At 39.5% G+C, this 20,841-nt stretch overlaps 1 pseudogene; it reads left to right on the top strand.

Annotated features, from left to right (window-relative positions):
- LOC133766348 (ferritin light chain-like) overlaps positions 1 to 6,345 on the top strand; it is a 34,803-nt pseudogene extending 28,458 nt beyond the window's left edge.
- The last annotated feature ends 14,496 nt before the right edge of the window (positions 6,346 to 20,841 follow it).

The raw sequence follows: 20,841 nt of genomic DNA, 5'->3' as shown, positions 1-20,841 counted from the left end.
TTGTTGTTGTTGTTCTACTTAATACCATTGGTTGCACTCTTTAATTAACACACAATTATTCTTAATTGCTTAAATTTAAATGAAAAGTGATCCCTGTTAAACATAAGAATGGGAATAAGAGAGGGAGGAGATGTACAGTTCAACACATGCTCACTTGGACTTACCCCTAACGGTAGAGGTAGAAACGTGCCAGGGGATTCCAATTCAACCCCATCAAGGCGACATGTACCAATGCCATCTTACTTGTTAAAGTGATCAGTTTAAGTTCATAATTGATCAAAAAGATGGGATTAAGTATCAATGGGATTACATAAATAAGACCAGTGTCTGCAAATAATTGATAGAATTAAAAAGGAGAGAATGATCCTACATAGGAAGCAGGATACACAGCAGACTCATAGAATGGTAAAAGCCCTGAACAGCACTCTGGCCTCAGAATCAGCCCCTAAGGCATTTGGATCTGGCTAAAAAGCCCATGAGAGTTTCACAGGTATGGAAAGCCAAGACATTGTTGAAAAAAAAAATTACCTAAATGAAAGATCTCTGTGAGTGAGATCCCAGCAGACCAGCAGAAAGAACGGGCCATCAAAGAAGGCAGTACCTTTCTCTGAAGGGAGGAGAGAACTTCCACTTTGAATATGGGCTTGTCTAAATAAGATCAGAGTTGGTGAACTCAAGATGCTTCCATGGCCTTTGCAGCTCATGACAAGAGCCTAGGATGATTACTGACATCATAAATAAGAGTGTCAATTGTTAAATCAACAACGGGAGTCACTGTTCACTTGCCCTCATGTAGGACCTCTGCCCTTAGTGTGTTGTACTATGAGAATTAATGGTGAAACTGCTACTCAAACAGTGCTCTATACTTTTTGTGTCTTTGTGGGTGCAGTCTGTTGAAATCTTTTCTTAGTATATACTAAGTTAATCTTCTATATATAAAGATAATTGAAAATGAATCATGATGAAGAATGGGATGGGAGAGGGAGTGGGAGATGGGATGGTTGCAGGTGGGAGGGAGGTTATGGGGGGGAAAAGCTGCTATAATTCAAAAGTTGTACTGTGGAAATTTATATTTAATAAATAAAAGTTGAAAAAAAATTTTAAAAACAAAAACTCCAAAAAATAAAAAAGAGTCCCACTGCTTTTTAAAAATATTTTTTATATATATTTTTTAACTTTTATTTAATGAATATAAATTTCCAAAGTACAGCTTATGGGTTACAATGGCTTCCCCCCCCCCATAACTTCCCTCCCACCCACAACCCTCCCCTCTCCCGTTCCCTCTCCTCTTCCATTCACATCAAAATTCATTTTCAATTCTCTTTATATACAGATCAATTTAGCGTATATTAAGTAAAGCTTTCAACAGTTTGCACCCACATAGAAACACAAAGTGAAAAATACTGTTTGAGTACTAGTTATAGCATTAAATCACAATGAACAGCACATTAAGGACAGAGATCCTACATGAGGAGTAAGTGCATAGTGACTCCTGTTGTTGACTTAACAAATTGACACTCTTGTTTATGGCGTCAGTAATCACTCAAGGCTCTTGTCATGAGTTGCCAAGGCTGTGGAGGCTTTTTGAGTTTGCCGAATCTGATCATATTTAGACAAGGTCATAGTCAAAGTGGAAGTTCTCTCCTCCCTTCAGAGAAAGGTACCTCCTTCTTTGATGACCTGTTCTTTCCACTGGGATCTCACTCACAGAGATCTTTCATTTAGGTCATTCCATTTTTTTTTTTTTTTTTTTGCCACAGTGTCTTGGCTTTCCACTCCTGAAATACTCTCATGTGCTTTTCAGCCGGATCTGAATGCCTTAAGGGCTGATTCTGAGGCCAGAGTGCTGTTTAGGACATCTGCCATTCTATGAGTCTGCTGTGTATCCCGCTTCCCATTATCAACTACTTCTCTTGAGTGAATGTAGATCTGCTCACCTAGCCTTTTATCTTCACACACAAGGTGGACAACCATGGGTATTGCCAAAAGTTGGCAGTGGTGATGGGATCATGGTACAGTAGCCATCCCTGTCTTCCTTTTGCCAGCATGGCAAGCATAACCATCCGTTAACTGAGCCCACATATTTTTCTCTTCTGTTAACTCATCATAGAGAGGCTTGATGGAGAACAAGAAACAGCACCATGGTAGTCTGAGTCACAAGCTCTGCTTGGGCCATTTCTTGTACCTTCTAGATCTGCTTGGTTCTGGCCCCATACATGACAGAGATGGTCAAAGCACAGCCCCAAGACCAAATCCACACAGCCACCTCTTTTATAGCTTTCATTCTTTGCAAACTAAGAGTTATTTTTATAATTTGAAATGGTTGAATGAAATAAAAATATTTCTTGACACATAAAATTATCTGAAATTCAAAATTTCAGTGTCAACTAAAAAAGTCTTATTGGAGCACAGCCACATTTATTCATTTACATATTGTTGTGGTGCTATAGCACCAGAGTTTAATAATTGCAACAGAGATCATATGGCCTTCAAAGCCTAAACAATTTGGTAATCCTCTACAGATAAAATTTGCTGGACCCTGATATATACACTTCCATTTTATAATGGAATGTACTGTGCACATTCAATTTTATGGTTCAGTGGATCAGAAAACACCAGTTTGGTAATTTGGATATCCTATGGTCAAAATTCAATATACTTTAAGACCAGCAGCCAGTTAGGGTCTTCCTTTCTAATGAGTAGTTGTTAGTGGAATAGAACATAGCCTTCCAAAACTCTGGGGTGTCTGCATTGAGATTCATCTATCAAGGCTTACTGGATGCTCTGTATGGCATTTTGAGCAGATTGTTCATTTCTACTTGGTCACAGGGTCCATGCTATAAGATTGCTCAAGCAATACCCCAAACAGTTCACTCAGATCTTTCTTATTTCAGGTCTCACTAACACCTATGAACAGATAGAGTTACCCAGTAGCCAGATAGAGACGGTATGCCTAATTGCGGTGATGTCTCCACAACCCAAAGAGGACCATAATGTATCAGGGGAGGTGTGAGGTACAACAGCTTCTCTCCACTTCAGAAAGGAATCTTGCTAATCATATTGTAGGCTCTTGAACTTTCACAGAATTTATCTTTCACCTTCTGGCAGCATATCTTGCTCTTTCCATGGGTGTTGATAGCTAATAAACCCTTTGAACATGAAACGTCTTCTCAGATTGTGCTTCCTAGAGACCTCAGGCTGTGACCATCTGAAGCAGGAGTGTAATGGCATCCTATGTACATGTTTTTGATTTTTGCTTACTGATGGAAATTAAGAAGAAAGCATACTTATATCAGGTGTCAGGAACTCTATCTTATTTTTCTCTATTGAAGATAAAATATCTAGAACTACAGCTAAACTAGGTATCATCATGTTTATTAGTCAAGATTTTACAACTAATATGAAATATATGTATACATATCTCCAACAATTAATGCTTCTTCTAGGTGCCCCAGAAGATTTTGATTGGTCCAAAATCTTGGGTAAAGAAATGTATCTTTCTTGGCTCAGCACTTCTATGTATGTTCCCCAAGTTTGTGCTGATTAGAAAGTTCTCATGACTCTTTCAGTGTGTTCTGCTTGAAGAAGCACTGTATCTCCCCTTCATGTTCTGATCTGATCTATTCTCACTAGATCAGATCAGAACTTGGGGAGAGAACTAGTCTACCTTTTTGTTACTATAGCAAAATACTTGAGAGAGCTAACATTTGAAAAAATAAAAGGTCTGCTTTGCTCATGGTTCAGGAAGTTCACAGTCCAGGACTGGATTACCCAATTGTTTGGGTACCTGATGAAGATATTCTTGTGGGAAGATTCACAAGGTGACACACAGCATTATGTGGCAAGACAGAATACCTGTCTGTAAAAGTCTGTTTACACAGCTACCATGATCTGATCACAGAGGCTCTATCACAACAACCTAATTCAATCTAATCACTTCCCAAAGGCTCTACCCCTAAACACCATAATAGGACTACACTTCTTCCATCTTATTATCATGAACATAAGACTTTGGGGACCAAGCCTTTAACATTAATTTAGAGGTCCTCCAAGGAGGACCTCTAAATTAATATCTAAAGCATAGCAATGAGTTTTAGGGAGATTCCTAAGAATCAAAATTCTCAGATCCAGCCATGATGTTAGTGTGTCTGTAGTCTTTATTTGGGGTGTCTAATTTTTTATTCAACAACACCCTTGTTACAGTTGTACCCTAGACTTGATTCTCAATCATGTCTGCTACACAACTAAGGAAAGAGAGAGATGCCTGGTAGATTTCTGTCTTTCCATTTTTATTTTTAATTTAATTTTCAATCTTGTCTGTTTCATTGTGTAGACTCTCTAGGGCCACAAGAAGCCAAGTGACTCTACTATCTTTAAAATCACAATTGTTGCCATAGTAATAATGTACCTCAGCTATTTGTTCTCCTATGGCCCTTGTCTTCTACTGTTCTCAATGCTCTCCTATATCTGTGATAATTTGAATATTATAATTGTACTAAATGCTATTGACTACCAACATCTAAATGCTCCCTGAGAAATCATTTATTCCTATATGCCTAAAATATATGGTAAACCAATCTGAGAATACTACCTTGAGGGTATGTTTCCTTGGTCAGTCATAGAGCCAGTTATTTCAGCCAAAGTTCAAGCTAGAAAGAAATGAAACACAAAAATCAGTATAATTCTGGAAGAACTTATTAAAAGAACTATTCACAAATGTGTGAACACTAGGAAAGAAAACCATGAGAGATGGAATCCACAGAACTGATAAACCTGTAGGCCCAAAAGGAAGAGAGGAAGGACTATCTTAAGAAGAGCAGTGACCTTTTATTAGCATTTACAGAGAGCCCAAGAAGACCCTGTTGCAAGGAAGCTGGGGAGATACATCCTCTCTTTCTTCCCTTTGATCTCCCACTTAAACTTCTTGTTGGAACAACTCAACCTCAGCCAGGGATGGAAAAGGAGCCCATTTTATAATAAGTACAGCCCCCATTAGTAATAAATAAATCCTTCAAAAGCAGGGAGCAGGATAAAGAAAGATGAAGTACATTCAGATGGACCAAAAGAAGCTGCCTCACACAGAGGTCAATAGTTATCTGCAAAATGCCTATCATGATATTCTCTATAAAGCTGAATGCCACCAGAGAAAAGACCTCCAGATGATGACTCCAGAATTTTCCCAGTAGAAAAGTTGCAATCATTGCCCAATTACCCAACTACAAACTCATATATGGAAAAGCATTGTCCATACAGAGAGAATGCCAAGTCAATTTTTTAGTCAAATCAGCTTTGGTTTTTAATTTATTTGAAAGAAAGCCCAAGAGGGAGAGGCAGACAGATAAAGCTTCCATCTTCTGGTTTACTCCCCAAATCCCCACAACAGCTGAGGCTGGACTGAGCAAAAGCCAGGAGCTGGGAAAGCAAGGAAGTCTATCATGTGGCTGGCAGGGCCCCAACTACTTGAGTCATCGCCTTCTTGGCTATGCATTTGCAGGCATGCTGTAGTCAGTGGGGAGCCAGAACTCAAATCCAGGCACTCTGATGTGAGATGCAGATGTCCCAAGATGAACCTTAACCACCATGTCAAGTGCTCAGCCCCATTTAAGATTAGTGCCTTAATCTTAAACAAGAAAGTATAGTTATAAAAGTTTCTAAGCAACGTGTCGGGAGACCCGTAGACCTGTGTCTTGCTTCAACAGTGTTTGAAAGGAACAGGCCCGGGAACTCTCTTACAGGTTTCAACCGCCTTCTGATCTCCTCTCCAGTCAGAATCTCTGGGACCACTTCTGGCCACCTTCTGCTTCTGGGACCAGCCCACAGCAGTTCTGTGGTCACCTCACCGCTGACCAACCGTGACCTCCCAGATTTGTCAGTTATTCCACTGAGGTGGAGGCTGCCATCAACCACCTGGTCCATTTGCATCTGCAGCCTCTTACACCTTGGCCTCTCTGGGCTTCTATTGCCCAGTGGCTCTGGAGGGTGTGAGCCACTGCTTCTGCGAGTTGGCCGAGGAGAAGCCAAGGCCGCCCAGTGTCTCGAAGATGCAAAACCAGTGCCAAGGCCGTGCCCTCTTCCAGGACCTGCAGAAGCCATCTCAAGATGAGTGGGGCAAAACCCTCAACGCCATGGACAAGAACCTGAACCAGGCCTTCTTGGATCTTCATGCCTGGGGCTGTGCCCACACAGACCCTCATCTCTGTGACTTCCTGGAGAACTACTTCCTGGACAAGGAGGTGAAATCTGAAGAAGATGGGTGACCACCTGACCAACATCTGCCACCTGAGCGGCCCCCAGGCTGCACTGGGTGAGTATCTCTTCTAAAGGCTCACCCTGAAGTATAACTAGGAGCGTCCAGAGCCCAGCAGCCTTGGGGCCTCTCCGCGTCTCCTTGTATTGGGGTTTCGGCCTGAGCTCTCCTTCCATACATTAGACAGCTTGTTCACAGCCCTAGAACCCTCTCCCAAACCTTGGACCAAATAGAAATAAAAGTTTTTTCTGGAAAGAAAGAAAGAGAGAGAGAGAGAGGGAGGGAGGGAGGGAGGGAGGAAGGAAGGGGAGAGGAGAGGAGAGGAGAGGAGAGGAGAGGAGAGGAGAGGAGAGGAGAGGAGAGGAGAGGAGAGGAGAGGAAAAGAAAGTTTCCAGTATGAATGACAGATCCAGCTATCATAAGGAATAAAAAATGTAGATGATTTAGAGATAAAACACAGAGGAAAGACAATGTTAATCACAATTGTTTATTTAGTTGGGGGAGAGAGAGAGAGAGAGAAAGTGCTCCCGTTTGCTTGTTCACTCCTCAAATACCTACAGAATGAGGGCTGGGCCAAGGCTGAAGCTGGGAGCCAGAAATTAAATCCAAGTTTCCCACATGGTTAACAAGGACCCAGTCATTTGAGCCATGACTGCTGCCTTCCAGGGTCCACATTAGCAGGAAGATGGAGTCAGAGGCCAGAGGCAGGCTTCAAATCTAGGCACTTTGATATAGAATGTGGCATCTTAACCAGCGTTTCTTGAGATTTATTTATTTATTTGTTTGAAAGGCAGAATGACAGAGAAAGAGGGAAAGATAGAGCCATCTTTCATCCACTGATTCACTCCACAAAAGCTTTCAATGGCTGGGTCTGGGAAAGGCTGAAGCCAGCAGCTGTGAACTCCGTCCAGGTCTCCCATGTGGTGGCAGGAATCCAAGCACTTGGGTCATCACCTGCTGCCTCCCCAAGTGCACACTAACTGGATTGGAAGCAGAGGCAAGACTTGACCCCAGTCACTCCAGTAAGGGTTGCCCGAGTCCCAGGCTGTGGCCCTGTTCTGCCATGCCACAACACCTTCTCCTTAACCAGTGCCTTAACCACTGAGCTAAATTCCTGTCCCACAAAAAAAAATTTTATGTATTATCAATGTCCTGAAAAAATTAAGAGCAAAAAATATACCTACAAAATAATAAATAGCTATAAAAAGCAATAACAATTTTAAATGAATTCATTCCAAACTTACAGTTGAAATTTAATATTCAGTGGAAATATTGTAAGACAATATCAAGGAAATATCTTACAAAGTATAAGGCATCTTCAATAAAAATATGTGTTATGAAAGAACTATATGTGGATTTCAAAATTTTTCCACCAAAGTAAACTTATCTTTTAATTTACTGTTTCTATGAACTTTTAAAAGTCCCTTTGTGGAACAAAAAGGCAAAAATTTGGAAAAGAGAGAAGATAAGAAAATTTAAAAAGGTATTCAGGGAAAAGGCAGTTGTTGCGGTATAGTGGATTAAGCCACCTCCTTGGATGCCTGCATCCCACATCAGAGTGATGGTTCAGGTCCTGATCCAACTTCCTGCTAATGTAACCCAGAAGGCAACAGATGATAGCGCAAGTGCCTGGGTCCCTGCCACATATGTGGGAGACCCAGGAGGTTGCTGGGTCCATCCTGGTTTTGGCCTGGCCCAACTCTCACTGTTGCAGGCATTTCACTGTTTCAGGCATTTGGGGAGTGGAATAGCAGAAGGAAGACTGATAATTCTCTGTCTCTCTGTCTTTCTCTCACATTATCTCTATCTCTATCTCTATCTCTATCTCTATCTTTGTCTCTGTTTCTCTATGTGTCTTTCAAATAGATGAAAATAAATAAGTAAATAAAATAAGCATTTGTTGTTTTTTAAATTTTATTTAAGGTATACAAATGTCATGTATTTCACACATACATTTTTGGAAACAGAGTGATACTCACCACTCTACCCTCCCCCACACCCATGCTGCCACACTTCTTCCTCCTCCCTCTCCTATTCCCACTCATAATATTTACAAAATCTATTTTCAGTTTACTTTATACTCATAAGATTAACCATACAATAAGGAGAGAGTTCAACAATAGTAGGAAGAAGAAACCACTGTCCCTCAACAATAGAGGCAAGGACTGTAAACAATCATCAAATCTCAAAATGTCAATTTCACTCCAATACATTCCATTTTAGGTACTCAACTAGTTACCATAGATCAGGGAAAACATATGGTATCTGTCTTTCTGAACTGGCTTATTTCACTAAGTATAATGGCTTCTAGTTGCATCCATTTTGTTGCAAAAGACAGTATTTCATTTTTTAATCACTGAGTAGTATTCCATGCCATAATTTCCTTATTGAGTCATCAGTTGATGGATATCTGGTTCATCCCATATCTTAGCTATTGTAAATTGAGGTGCAATGAACATGGGGGTACAGATAACTCTTTCATATGCTAATTTCATTATATTTGGGTAAATTTCCAGGAGTAGGATGGCTGACTCATATGGTAGATCTATTTCCTGCTTTCCGAGGTATCTCCATACTGCCTTCCACAATGGCTACACCTGTTTGCATTCTGAGCAGCAGTGGATTAGGGTACCTTTTTTCCCACATCCTCACCAGCATTTATTGTTTGATTATTCCTGTATAAGAACCATTCTAACTGGGGTGAGGTGAAACCTCATTGTGGTTTTGATTTGCATTTCCCTGATGACTAGTGACCCTGAGCATTTTTTCATGTGTCTGCTGAACATTTGAATTTCCTCTTTTGAAAAATTCTTGTTCAAGTCCTTTGTCCATTTCTTAACTGGATTGTTGTTTGTTGTTGAGTTCTTTTGAGCTCTTTGTCTATTCTGGATATTAATCCTCTATCAATCGTATAGTTTGCAAATACTTTCTCCCATTCTCTCCATTGCTGAGAGTTTCTTCTGCAGTGCAGAAGCTTCTCAATCTGATATAATCCCATTTGTCAATTTTGGCTTTGATGGTCTGTGCTTCTGGGATCTTTCCCAAGAAGTCTTTGCCTATGCCAGTGTCTTACAGAGTTTCCCCAATGTTCTCTAGTAATTCATGGTATTGGGTTGTAGATTTAGGTCCTTGATACATTTTTAGTGGGTTTTTGTGTAAAGTGTAAGGTAGGGGTCTTGTTTCATACTTCTGCATGCAGAGATCCAGTTTTCCCAGCACCATTTGTTAAAGAGACTGTCCTTGCTCCAGGGATTGATTTTATCTACTTTGTCAAAGATAAGTTGGTTGTGGATGCATGGATTGATTTCTAGAGTTTCTATTCTGTTCCATTGAACTATAAGCCTGTTTTTGTGCCAGTTAGAGGCTGTTTTGATTATAACTGTCTGTAGTATGTCTTCAGATCTGGTATTTGTTTTTGTTGTATAAGATTGCTTTAGCTATTCGGGGTATCTTGTGTTTCCATATGAATTTTAGCATTGTTTTTTCTAGATATGAGAAGAATGTCATTGGTATTTTCATTGGGATTGTATGGAATCTGTAAATTGCTTCTGGTAGTATAAGCATTTTGATGACATTAATTCTTCCAATCCATGAACATGGAAGATTTTTCCATTTTTTGTGTCTTCTTCTTTCTTTAATGTTTTATAATTTTCATCATAGAGATCTTTGACTTCCTTGATTAAATTTATTCCAAGAGATTTAGTTTTTGTTTGTTTGTTTGTTTTTTGTTTTTGTAGCTCTTGTGAGTGGGATTGATCTTAGAAGTTCTTTCTCAGTCATGGAATTGTATGTTCAAAGGCTATTGATTTTTGTGTGTTAATTTTATATCCTGCCACTTTGATAAACATGTGTTAAAAATAGTATCCAGAGAGTGGAAAGTGTCACCGATGGAGGAAATTATCAAAGAAATAATTTTCAGTATTTGAAATTAATTAAATAATTCATGAATAAACCCATTAGTCACCAGTGGAAGGCACTGAAGGCCCTATATATGGGCTGGCACTTGTGGTGTAGTGGGTTGAGGTGTCACCTGTAGTGCCAGGATCCCATATGGGTGCTGGTTCAAGTCCCAGCTGCTCTAATTCTGATCCTGCTTCCTCTTAATATGCCTGGGAAAGCAGTAGAAGATGACCCAAGTATGTGGGACCCACATGGGAGACCCAGATGAAGATCCTGTCTCTTGGCTTTGGCCTGACCCAGCCCAGGCCATTGCAGCCATTTGGGGAGTGAGCCCCAGGGATGGATGATCTCTCTCTCTGCCTCTCCCTTTCTCTATGTAACTCTGTCTTTCAAATAATTTTTTAAAAGAGGCTGTATAATATTTTAATAATTGGTAAAGAAAAAATTCAAATCATTGTCCTGCTACATCTATTTTTTTATAAACTGTATCTCAGAATAACCAAAGGGTTGATTAGGCAAATTATCCCTAAGTGGAAGTATTGACTTACAGTTATTCAATAAGCAATAGCCGGAACTGCGGCTCAATAGGCTAATCCTCCACCTTGCGGTGCCGGCACATCAGGTTCTAGTCCTGGTCGGGGCGCCGGATTCTGTCCTGGTTGCCCCTCTTCCAGGCCAGCTCTCTGCTGTGGCCAGGGAGTGCAGTGGAGGATGGCCCAAGTGCTTGGGCCCTGCACCCGCATGGGAGACCAGGAGAAGCACCTGGCTCCTGCCTTCGGATCAGCGCACAGCGCTGGCCACAGCGTGCCAGCCGCAGCGGTCATTGGAGGGTGAACCAACAGCAAAGGAAGACCTTTCTCTCTGTCTCTCTCACTGTCCACTCTGCCTGTCAAAAAATAAATAAATAAGATAAGCAATGATGCCTGCTACCATCACAAAAAATAAAAAATAAAAAGACAGAGAGAAAGAGTAAGAGAGAGACAACTAGTCCTCTGGGTTTGCCAATGAGAGTATCTAACATCATCAATGAAGTAGTCTAGCCAATTGAGTCTTAATTTAATCATGACTCTATATCTATCAGTTTACAGAAATATAGAACCTCCCAACTTTTAAGTAAATAATTAAGTAATAATAAATAAATAAATAATTTTCACAAGAAAAGCAATAAGGAAATCCCAGAATAATAGTTACTTAGCAGGTACAAAGAGTAACAAGTCGAGATTTAGATGAAAAATGATGTTCTCTAAAAGGAATGGCTCCTGGAAAAATAAACAGATCTAATATATAATCCTTTGATTATATGACATAAAATATTGAGGGCTATTTTATAAATATGTTGAATCTGGGAATAATTAGTTAATATGCACATTAAAAAACTAAGCCAAAGAAAAGTAAATCAATAATTAATTTTTGAAAATGAAAAAAAATGGTTGTGTAAGGAAATGTAATCATCACACTGCACTTAGCTCAGCAATGAACAGTATTTAAAATAGCTTAAATGCTGAATGTTGATTCAAGAATATTGGGAGAATGTAAGGCAGGGAATGAGGATATATGATAAATAAAACCTTGAATAACATAAGCAGAAGTCTATTGGTAATATCTAAAATTAATCAAGCAAGAAACATTGGTACAAGTGTATCATTTGTAGTTTCCTGAGACTCTGTCTTCTGTCCACCCAAAGCAGCCCAGACTAATTTTTCACATTGTCCTGGGACTGGTCCCAAACAGGACTAAGGGCAGAATCATGGCCTGGTGATAGCAGCATGCTGATTCACATTTAACAGATGGTTCTCCAAGATTCAAAAATGCCCTCATTTATAGTATTTGCCCATTTACATAGAAAAATAGCTTCATCAACTTCAAGCTACCAATAAAATGTCACTGACCATAGAGTTGGAAAAAGATGCACACAGTAGACTCTGATGAGTTGCCAGAAGCCACCTCCAGCATAATATGGTATACAGCATAGAGTTCATCCTTCCTCATCTGACAGCTGTCTCTCTTCCAGCTCCAGAATTAGCACCCAAACCATAGTCTAATATCTTCATCTATCCCCCAAGTCCTACCCTACAGTAAAAACCTGTGAATCCTGCTATTGTAGCATGCCATTTTGTTATCAAGTTTTTTTTATAATCATATGGTCTTAAAATATTGTTGAAGAAATACACTATCAGCAGAAGTTCCTATACAGGTATCCTTTTCCTGAGTAATCCTCAGTGAAATGGAATGAGGTCTTAGAAAAAAACAATAAGCCTTTAGAGCAATCTAGCTAAATACCATCAGAAACTTTGGCTTACAACCAAATGGCTATTACTTTTTTGGGGGACACTTATATTTGATCTTCTAGCAAAGTCATTTTATAATTCTTAATCTCATTCATATTGCAGAATACCAGGAAGCATCTAAAAATATTACAAAAAGTATATTTATTCAAATGAAAGTAGCGACAATGGATCAAGTAGACTATAGAAGGATGTAGAATAACAACATGTTCTCAGTGATCTCATTTTTGTTAAATATATAAATATAGAAAGATATGATCAGATCAGTTTGGGGAGCATAAATATTCAGTACCCCAGATGAAGACATTCTCTTTGTGATAGGGACTCTTAACACCTTCACTGTTCATAGTTTACTTCAATAGCAATGCACAAGCTCCCTGGAAATATGCTGAGAGGAAAGAAGAGGACTTGTTGAGGAACAACCTAAGCAAAAGAAGATGATGTAGAAGTCACAAGGCCATTGTCCCAACAGAATGATTTATAGGCATAATTTAAAATTTTCTTATCATAGAAAATTCCAAACATATACAAAAATAGGAAAGAATATTAAAATGAACCCCATGTATCCATCCCCTAACGTCAACAATTCTCTTCTTGTGGTCAATTTTGTTACATTTATATCCATATCTACCACCTCCTCCTAGACTTGGATTTGGTATTTATTTATTTATTTGAGAAGTGGAGAGAAAAAGAGGGAGCTGCAGAGAGAGAGTGAGAGAGAGAGAAAAAGAAAGACTACCGGGCCAGCACTGTGGCATAGCAGATAAAGCCGCTGCCTGCAGTGCCAGCAACCCATATGGGCACCAGTTTGCGTCCCGGCTACTCCACTTCCGATCCAGCTCACTGCTGTGGCCTGGGAAAACAGTGGAAGATGACCCAAGTCCTTGGGCCCCTGCACCCGCGTGGGAAACCCGAAAGAAACTCCTGGCTCCTGGCTTTGTATTGGCTTAGCTCTGGCCATTGCAGTCAATTGGGGAGTGAACCAGCCAATGGAAGACCTCTCTCTCTCTCTCTCTGCCTCTCCTCCTCTCTTTATGTACTCTGACTTGCAAATAAATAAATAAATCTTTTTAAAAAAAAAAAAAGAAAAGAAAAGAAAAGAAAGAAAGACTCCCATTACTAAATTCCCCTGACAGTCGAGACTGGGCCAAGGCCAGAGCCAAGAGGGGAACTCAATCCAGGTCTGCCATGTGTCTGGCATGAAACTTCTACTATCACTGCTACTTCCCACAGTCCACATTAGCAGGAAGCTGGAGCCAGGAGCTGAATTTGGGTATTCAGCTTAGGCACGCTGATATGGAACACAGGTGTTTCTTTACCACTAGGCCAAATGCCTGCCTCCAACCTTGGATTACTTAAAAGTACATCGCATAAAGCATTTCACTTGTAGAAATTTCATTAGATATCTCTCTAAGAGCTAAGAACCCTCTCAAAGCATAAAAACAATATATTAGCATACACAAATATTAGTAATAATTACTTAATGTCAATGCTAGTGTTATAACTTTTCCAATTAACACATGATTTTATTTCAAAAGTTTGGCTAAATCAGGATCAAAATTAAGCTAATACAAAGCCTCTGTGTATTTTGTTCTTGAGTCTCTTTTTTATAGAAAGTTTTTATTTAATAAATATAAATTTCATAAGTACAACTTTTGGATTATAGCAGTTCTCCCCCCCATACCTGCCCTCCCACCCCCAAACCATCCCACCTCCTGCTCCCTCTCTCATCCCACTCTTTATTAAGATTAATTTTTAATTATCTTTATATATCTTTATATACAACTCTATACTAAATAAATATTTCAACAGTGTGCACCCACATAGACACACAAAGTATAAAGTACTGTTTGAAGACTACTTTTATCGTTAATTCGAATAGTACAACACATTAAGGACAGAAATCCTAATGGGGATTAAGTGCACAGTGGCTCCTGTTGTTGATTCAATAATTGACATTATTAAGTCTCTTTTGATATTTTGTTTTCCTTCTCGAACTCTTGAAAATTTTTCTCTTAAACTTTTTGAAATTTTCCTTCAATTTCTTATTGAAGAAACCGTGTCTCACTGTCTAGATTGACACCTGGCATCATTACGGTATTGTTAAACATGTTCTTTCTTCTGTGCTTGTAAGTTTGTGGTTAGAACTAGAGCCTTGATCAGATTCAGGCTCAGTTATTTTGTTCAAACTACTTCATGATTGATGTTGGGTACTTTCAGCAGGAAGTACTTTTTAAAGGGTGGTGTCTGTGTTACTAAATCCACCAATCAGTAAGGATTGCAAAACAATGGTATAAGAGATCTTGAAAAGGTCATGGAAAAATGTATTTTGAAAAAAACTATGCATGTATTTCAAAATTTTTGCTTCAAAATATCTTATCTTTAAATTCCATATTTTGGCCGGTGCCATGGCTCACTAAGCTAATCCTCCGCCTGCAGCGCTGGCACTCCAGGTTCTAGTCCCGGTCGGGGCGCCAGATTCTATCCAGGTTGCTCCTCTTCCAGTCCAGCTCTCTGCTGTGGCCCGGGAGTGCAGTGGAGGATGGCCCAAGTGCTTGGGCCCTGCACCCGCATGGGAGACCAGGATTAAGCACCTGGCTCCTGGCTTGGGATTGGCGCAGTGCGCTGGCCGTAGCAGCCATTTGGGGGGTGAACCAACAGAAGGAAGACCTTTCTCTCTCTCTCTCTCACTGTTTAACTCTGCCTGTCAAAAAAATTAAAAATAAATAAATAAATAAATTCCATATTCCATGAATTTCTTGGAGTCCTCTTCTGTGTTAATTGCCTAGTTGCGATACAGTTACTTCTAGTAAAGGATATTTTACCTCATCAATTATACATACATACATACATACATACATACATACATATATAAAGGTAGGATGATGCTTGAATTTTCTCTTTATTTACCAATTTTTAAAGTATTAAGTAGACTTCCTAGGACCTTCTAATACTGACAATGGGTTATTCATGAATTTATTTCATGAATTTCAATCCAATTCAAATATTAAATATCAACTTGGCCTTTGAGAGCCTACAGGGTTGGTTCCTGAGTCCAATAATCCATCTCTTGCATTGCTTCCTTGCCTTCTGATATGCAGAATTCTTATCCCATATCTGTAATCAACCATTTCTTCAAGAAAATGGTGACTTCTCCAGGGAAACGGTGAAATCTAAGTGCTAAGGATGCTCATTTTTACTGGAACCATTGTTTCTCAACCTTTTCAGAGGAAAGAGTTAAAAAACATTAAAGTCCTATTAATACTTCCTATCGAAATCAAGGCTACAGTGTTTTATTTAATCTCTAGCATCTTCCTTCTGTATTTCCTTTTTCTCATGTCAAAAGCCTAAGTAATTAAAATAAACCAACATACTCACTTGATTTATTGCATGATAAATAGCAACAGAATAAGAATAGCAATATCAATATCTCTTGGCACATTTAAAAAATCCCTCAAGGACTTCCAGAAATAATTTTTGAGAAGCTAAACATTCTATCAGAGCAGATAAGGGAAAGAACAGGCATAGAAATTATCTGACTGGCTGTGCCATAATTTGTACACAAAATGCAGTGAGCACTCAGATAAGCAGGTTACATATCCATCAGCTATATTCTGAGCCAAGGGGCTTTACCCACATATTTTTCATGGGAAAATGCAAATTCTAAGCATTTATTTATTATTTTTTTATTTTTTATTTTTTTATTTTTTTTTTATTTTTTTAAAGCTTTTATTTAATGAATATAGATTTCCAAAGTACAGCTTATGGATTACAATGGCTTCCCCCCACCCATAACTTCCCTCCCACCCGCAACCCTCCCCTTCCCACTCTCTCTCCCCTTCCATTCACATCAAGATTCATTTTCAATTCTCTTTATATACAGAAAATCAGTTGAGTATATATAAAGTAAAGATTTCAACAGTTTGCCCTCACATAGCAACACAAAGTGAAAAATACTGTTGGAGTACTAGTTATAGCATTAAATTACAGTGTACAGCACATTAATGACAGAGATCCTACATGATTTTTTTTAAAAAAAATCGATTAATTTTCTATGTAATTTCCAATTTAACACCAAGTTTTTTTTTTCATTTTCAATTATCTTTATATACAGGAGATCGAGCATTTTTAATATACCTTTGTTTTCCTAATAGATACTATTAGGCAGGGATGGTCCCTGACTCCATTCCCGGGTGCAGCTTCCTGCTGGCGTGTACTATAAGACGCAGCAGGTGATGGCTCAAGTGATTTGATCTCTGCCACCCATGTGGGAAGCCTGGATTAGGGAGCTTCTGGTTTGGGCCAGTTCCATCTCCTGCTGTTCACAGCATTTAAAGAGTGAATCAGCAGATGAGAGATCTGTCTGCCTGCCTGCCTGTCTGTCTCCCTCTCTTTCACTCTCTTTTATTTCAGATGAGAGAGAGAGAGAGAGAGAGAGAGAGAGAAGCTACCAACCAACCAAACTTCAACTGTTAAGAGAAATCTCTAAAATTGAGTGACATAGTAAGCAAGGTAGTAGTTTCAAAAATAAATAAATAGAATCAGCTGCATAATCTTTATCTTAAAAACATTAACATTAGGGGCTGGTGCTGTGGCACAGCAGTTGCAGCCTGCAACACCAGCATCCCCTATTGGCACTGGTTCAAGTCCCGGCTGCTCCACTTCTGATCCAGCTCCCTGTTAATGCACCTGGGAAAGCAGCAGAGAGTGGCCCAAGTTCTTGGGCCCCTGTACCCCTGTACATGGAGACCTGGAAGAAGCTCCTGGTTCCTGCCTTTGGATTGGTTCAGCTATGGCCCTTGCAGCCAGCGATGGAAGACCTCTGTGTGTGTGTGTGTGTGTCTACCTTTCTCTGTAATTCTTTTTAATAAATAAAATAAATCTTTAAAAAATTAACATTAATTTGACATTTCTTTAGGGCTCTTACTGGTATCATTCTATGCCCAAAAGTCAAACTGTTAGTAGAATGAGCAATCTTGGTTTAATAGGTAATAGGGTTGAGAGTTATTGGCTCATCCAGAGAGTGAATTAACGCGTCTCTTGAGAACTTACTCCAACCTTCAACAGCGAACATGATGTTGAAATGAATGATCATTCTACCTGGAAGATGCATTTTGCATGTGGTGTTATCCTGGCTAGACATGTCCAGTGGGAGTGGGGATGGGGGTGGGAGTGAGAGAAGGTGGGAGGGGCCAGAGTTTGTGAATCCCGGCTGGACAGCCATGACCCGGCATGGCGTGTGGGTAAGCAAACCACTAATCATCCTTTCCTTTGTGAAATTGACTGTAACCCTTAATAAAACCCATACTAAACACACACAAAAAATAAAAAAAAATTTAAAAAAAGAAATGGATGATCAGAAAAAAGGCAAGGATAGTGCCTGTGTTTAGCAGGAAGCCAAAAAGGACAAGGCACTTCTCTGCGGAAGGAATCTTTCTTCTACAATGAACAATGAGAATAATTCAGAATTTACTCTTATTTCTACCTCGGGATTTAGAGAAAATTTCCTATCATCTTACAAGCTGATATCTGGTATATATAACTTAAAATTTTTGTTTCTTATCATTTCACCAACCAACTCATTTCCTTTCTCTCAGTACTTTTTCCTGCAGGACTGATGGTTCAAAAGTGATTTGTATTGGAAATTTGTAAAGGAAAACATTCACAGCCATGGGACTCAAAGGTTACCTTGAAAATATTTGTCTCCATTTGTCGTCTTGAAAGGCCATGTTTCCTTAACTTCATATCATGCTCTTTCCTCCACTCACTAAATTTGGTCTGAGTCTTTATTAAGGGCTGCATTACTGTCTGCTGACTTCCAGAGAAACTGCTAAGCACTAAGAAAGCAAGCACTTAGCTGCTTTTAGCCATGATCAACGGTTTGCTCATGAGAGCCTAAAAGGATCCGAAGGGGCAGGGGAAGGATACGAAAACCTCTAATAGATCACCGCAGGACTTCTGAGCTTGTTTATGGAGAACAGAAGACCATGCATAGACTTCATTATGAAGTTTGGTTTATAGAATAGTGACTGACAGGCAATGCTCATAATTGATGTTGTTGTAGTTCCAGATGGAGTATCATACTATGTATATTTAATGGACAATATCTGTATAAATTTATGACACAACCAGCTCTAATGCTCCTACAAACTGCTGCACAGGAATAGAAGGAAAAGACATTTGTGTTCTCTTTCATCTCTTTCTGGGGCATTTATCTTTGCTTGGGAGATTCTCCACCTGATCATCTCTGAATTGGTTTGATAGTAGCCCCAAGACCCTTAGGTGAAATTAAATAAATTAAATTATTATCCAGAGACATTTAACCCATACAGACAAATCTAACTTATTCGTTGCTTCTGAAGAACATGCTTTCCTGGACTTAATAACAACAATGACTGCCATTTGTAGGATGGCCATTACCTTATGTAACCCATAAGAATGGTTATCTTTACCCTCGTTTAATAGCTGAGGTAATGCTGGCATGGGGAGACAAAATGACCCATCCAAGGTGTTCATCTGGTAATATATTAGAACAAACATCGAAGTGCATAGGTATGTGACTATAAAGCTATATAAATGAGGAGAATACCCTTTTTAGTAGCATTATCCTCATGTACATTAATGTTCCTTACCAGCCTTAATTTCTTTCATAGAGTATAAGCATCTGGAACCTGGATTTGCAACCCAAGTGCAAGTTGAACCAATGGAAGGAAGACCTTTCTCTCTGTCTCTCTCTCACACTGGCTAACTCTGCCTGTCCAGAAAAAAAAAAAAAAGTGAACATATCTTAAGTAAAAACAATGTTGTGCATTCTGGAGTAACTAGCATGGCTCTATAAAGACTCCAGGGGAAAACAGGCAATATCCTATCTTCAGTATTATGTCCTTTCAGAGGCTGTTGGCAAATGAATGAAAATACATCTAAAATTCATTATGAGATAAGTTTGGCTCTAGGAATAAGTTGGGGGTAGCCTTGCTAAATGAAAGGAGCTCATGTGTTATTCCAACCTCCTTCGCTTACTAAACACTTGGCCTAGGATGACTGACTTAATCTTCCTGTTGTTAGTTTTTTGTATATTGAAAAAGATTAATAGGCCTTTGCCGTGGCTCACTTGGCTAATCCTCTACCTGTGGCGCCGGCACACCAGGTTCTAGTCCCAGTTGGGGTGCCGGGTACCAGTCCTGGTTGCTCCTCTTCCAGTCCAGCTCTCTGCTGTGGCCCAGGAAAGCAGTGGAGGATGGCCCAAGTGCTTGGGCCCCTGCACCCACATGGGAGACTGGGAGGAAGTACCCGGCTCCTGGCTTCAGATCGGCGCAGCGCCAGCCATAGCGGCCATTAGGGGAGTGAACCAACGGAAGGAAGACCTTTCTCTGTCTCTCTCTCTCACTGTCTATAACTCTCTCTCTGTCTCTCTCTCACTATCTAACCCTGCCTGGCAAAAATAAAAAATAAAAAAAAAAGAAAAGAAAAAGATTAATAATATATACTTCAAAGGATTATTAAAACTAAAGGGAAAATCTCTTTAAATTTCCTTGCAAATGATATAAAACATAGCAGATACTCAGGAAATGCTCCGGAAATATTAGAATTTAATTTTTATTTTCTGAAAATTCAGTTCAAGAAAGATTTGCTGAGCTTTTGCAACCATGAACAGATTTTTTTAAATTGCTTAGAAATAATCCCCTATGGCTCATGTTGTAGTGTAGCAGGTTAAGCTGTCTCTTGAAATGCTGGCATCCCATATGAACGCCAGTACAAGTCCTGGCTGCTCCACTTCTGATTCAGATCCCTGCTATTGTGCCTGGGAAACCAGTGGATGATGATCCAAGTGCTTGGCCTCCACCACCCACATGGAAGACCTGAATGGAATTCCAGACTCCTGGCTTTGGCTTGGCCCTGCTCTGGCCATTGTAGCTATTTGGGAAGTGAAACAAGGTTTGAAATTCTCTCTCTCTCTCTCTCTCTATCTCTGTGCATGCGTGTGTCTTTTTCTGTCTCTGTAACTCTAGCTTCCAAATAAATAAATAGATCTTAAAAATAAAATGATCCCCCATAAACTAGAAAGGGACAGATATGTGAATAAGTACAGGCAATATGATATAAAAAGTGCTAAATAACAGAATGGGTGGAGTAGGAACACTAACAAGGGAAAGATTAATTCTGTCTTTGGGATGTCAGAGATTGTTCATAGACATGGTGGTGTTTCAACCCGTATTTGAATCTAGGGAAAGAAGTGATATGAATTTGGAGAATTTTCAATGAAGATTAAAGTTTTATAGTATAACTTTGCATGACATCAATCCATCTATTCATCCAAGCACTTTTTGAATACTTAGTATGTGCCAGGTACTGTTCCAGCATGCATGCAAGGGAGGAGACATGGTACTTCCTTCAGAGAACATTCAGTGT

Source organism: Lepus europaeus, chromosome 9 (genome assembly GCF_033115175.1).
Source record: "Lepus europaeus isolate LE1 chromosome 9, mLepTim1.pri, whole genome shotgun sequence".
Lineage (NCBI taxonomy): Eukaryota > Metazoa > Chordata > Mammalia > Lagomorpha > Leporidae > Lepus > Lepus europaeus.
Note: the sequence above shows the minus strand (reverse complement) of the source record. Positions and strands in the feature narration are given on the sequence as shown.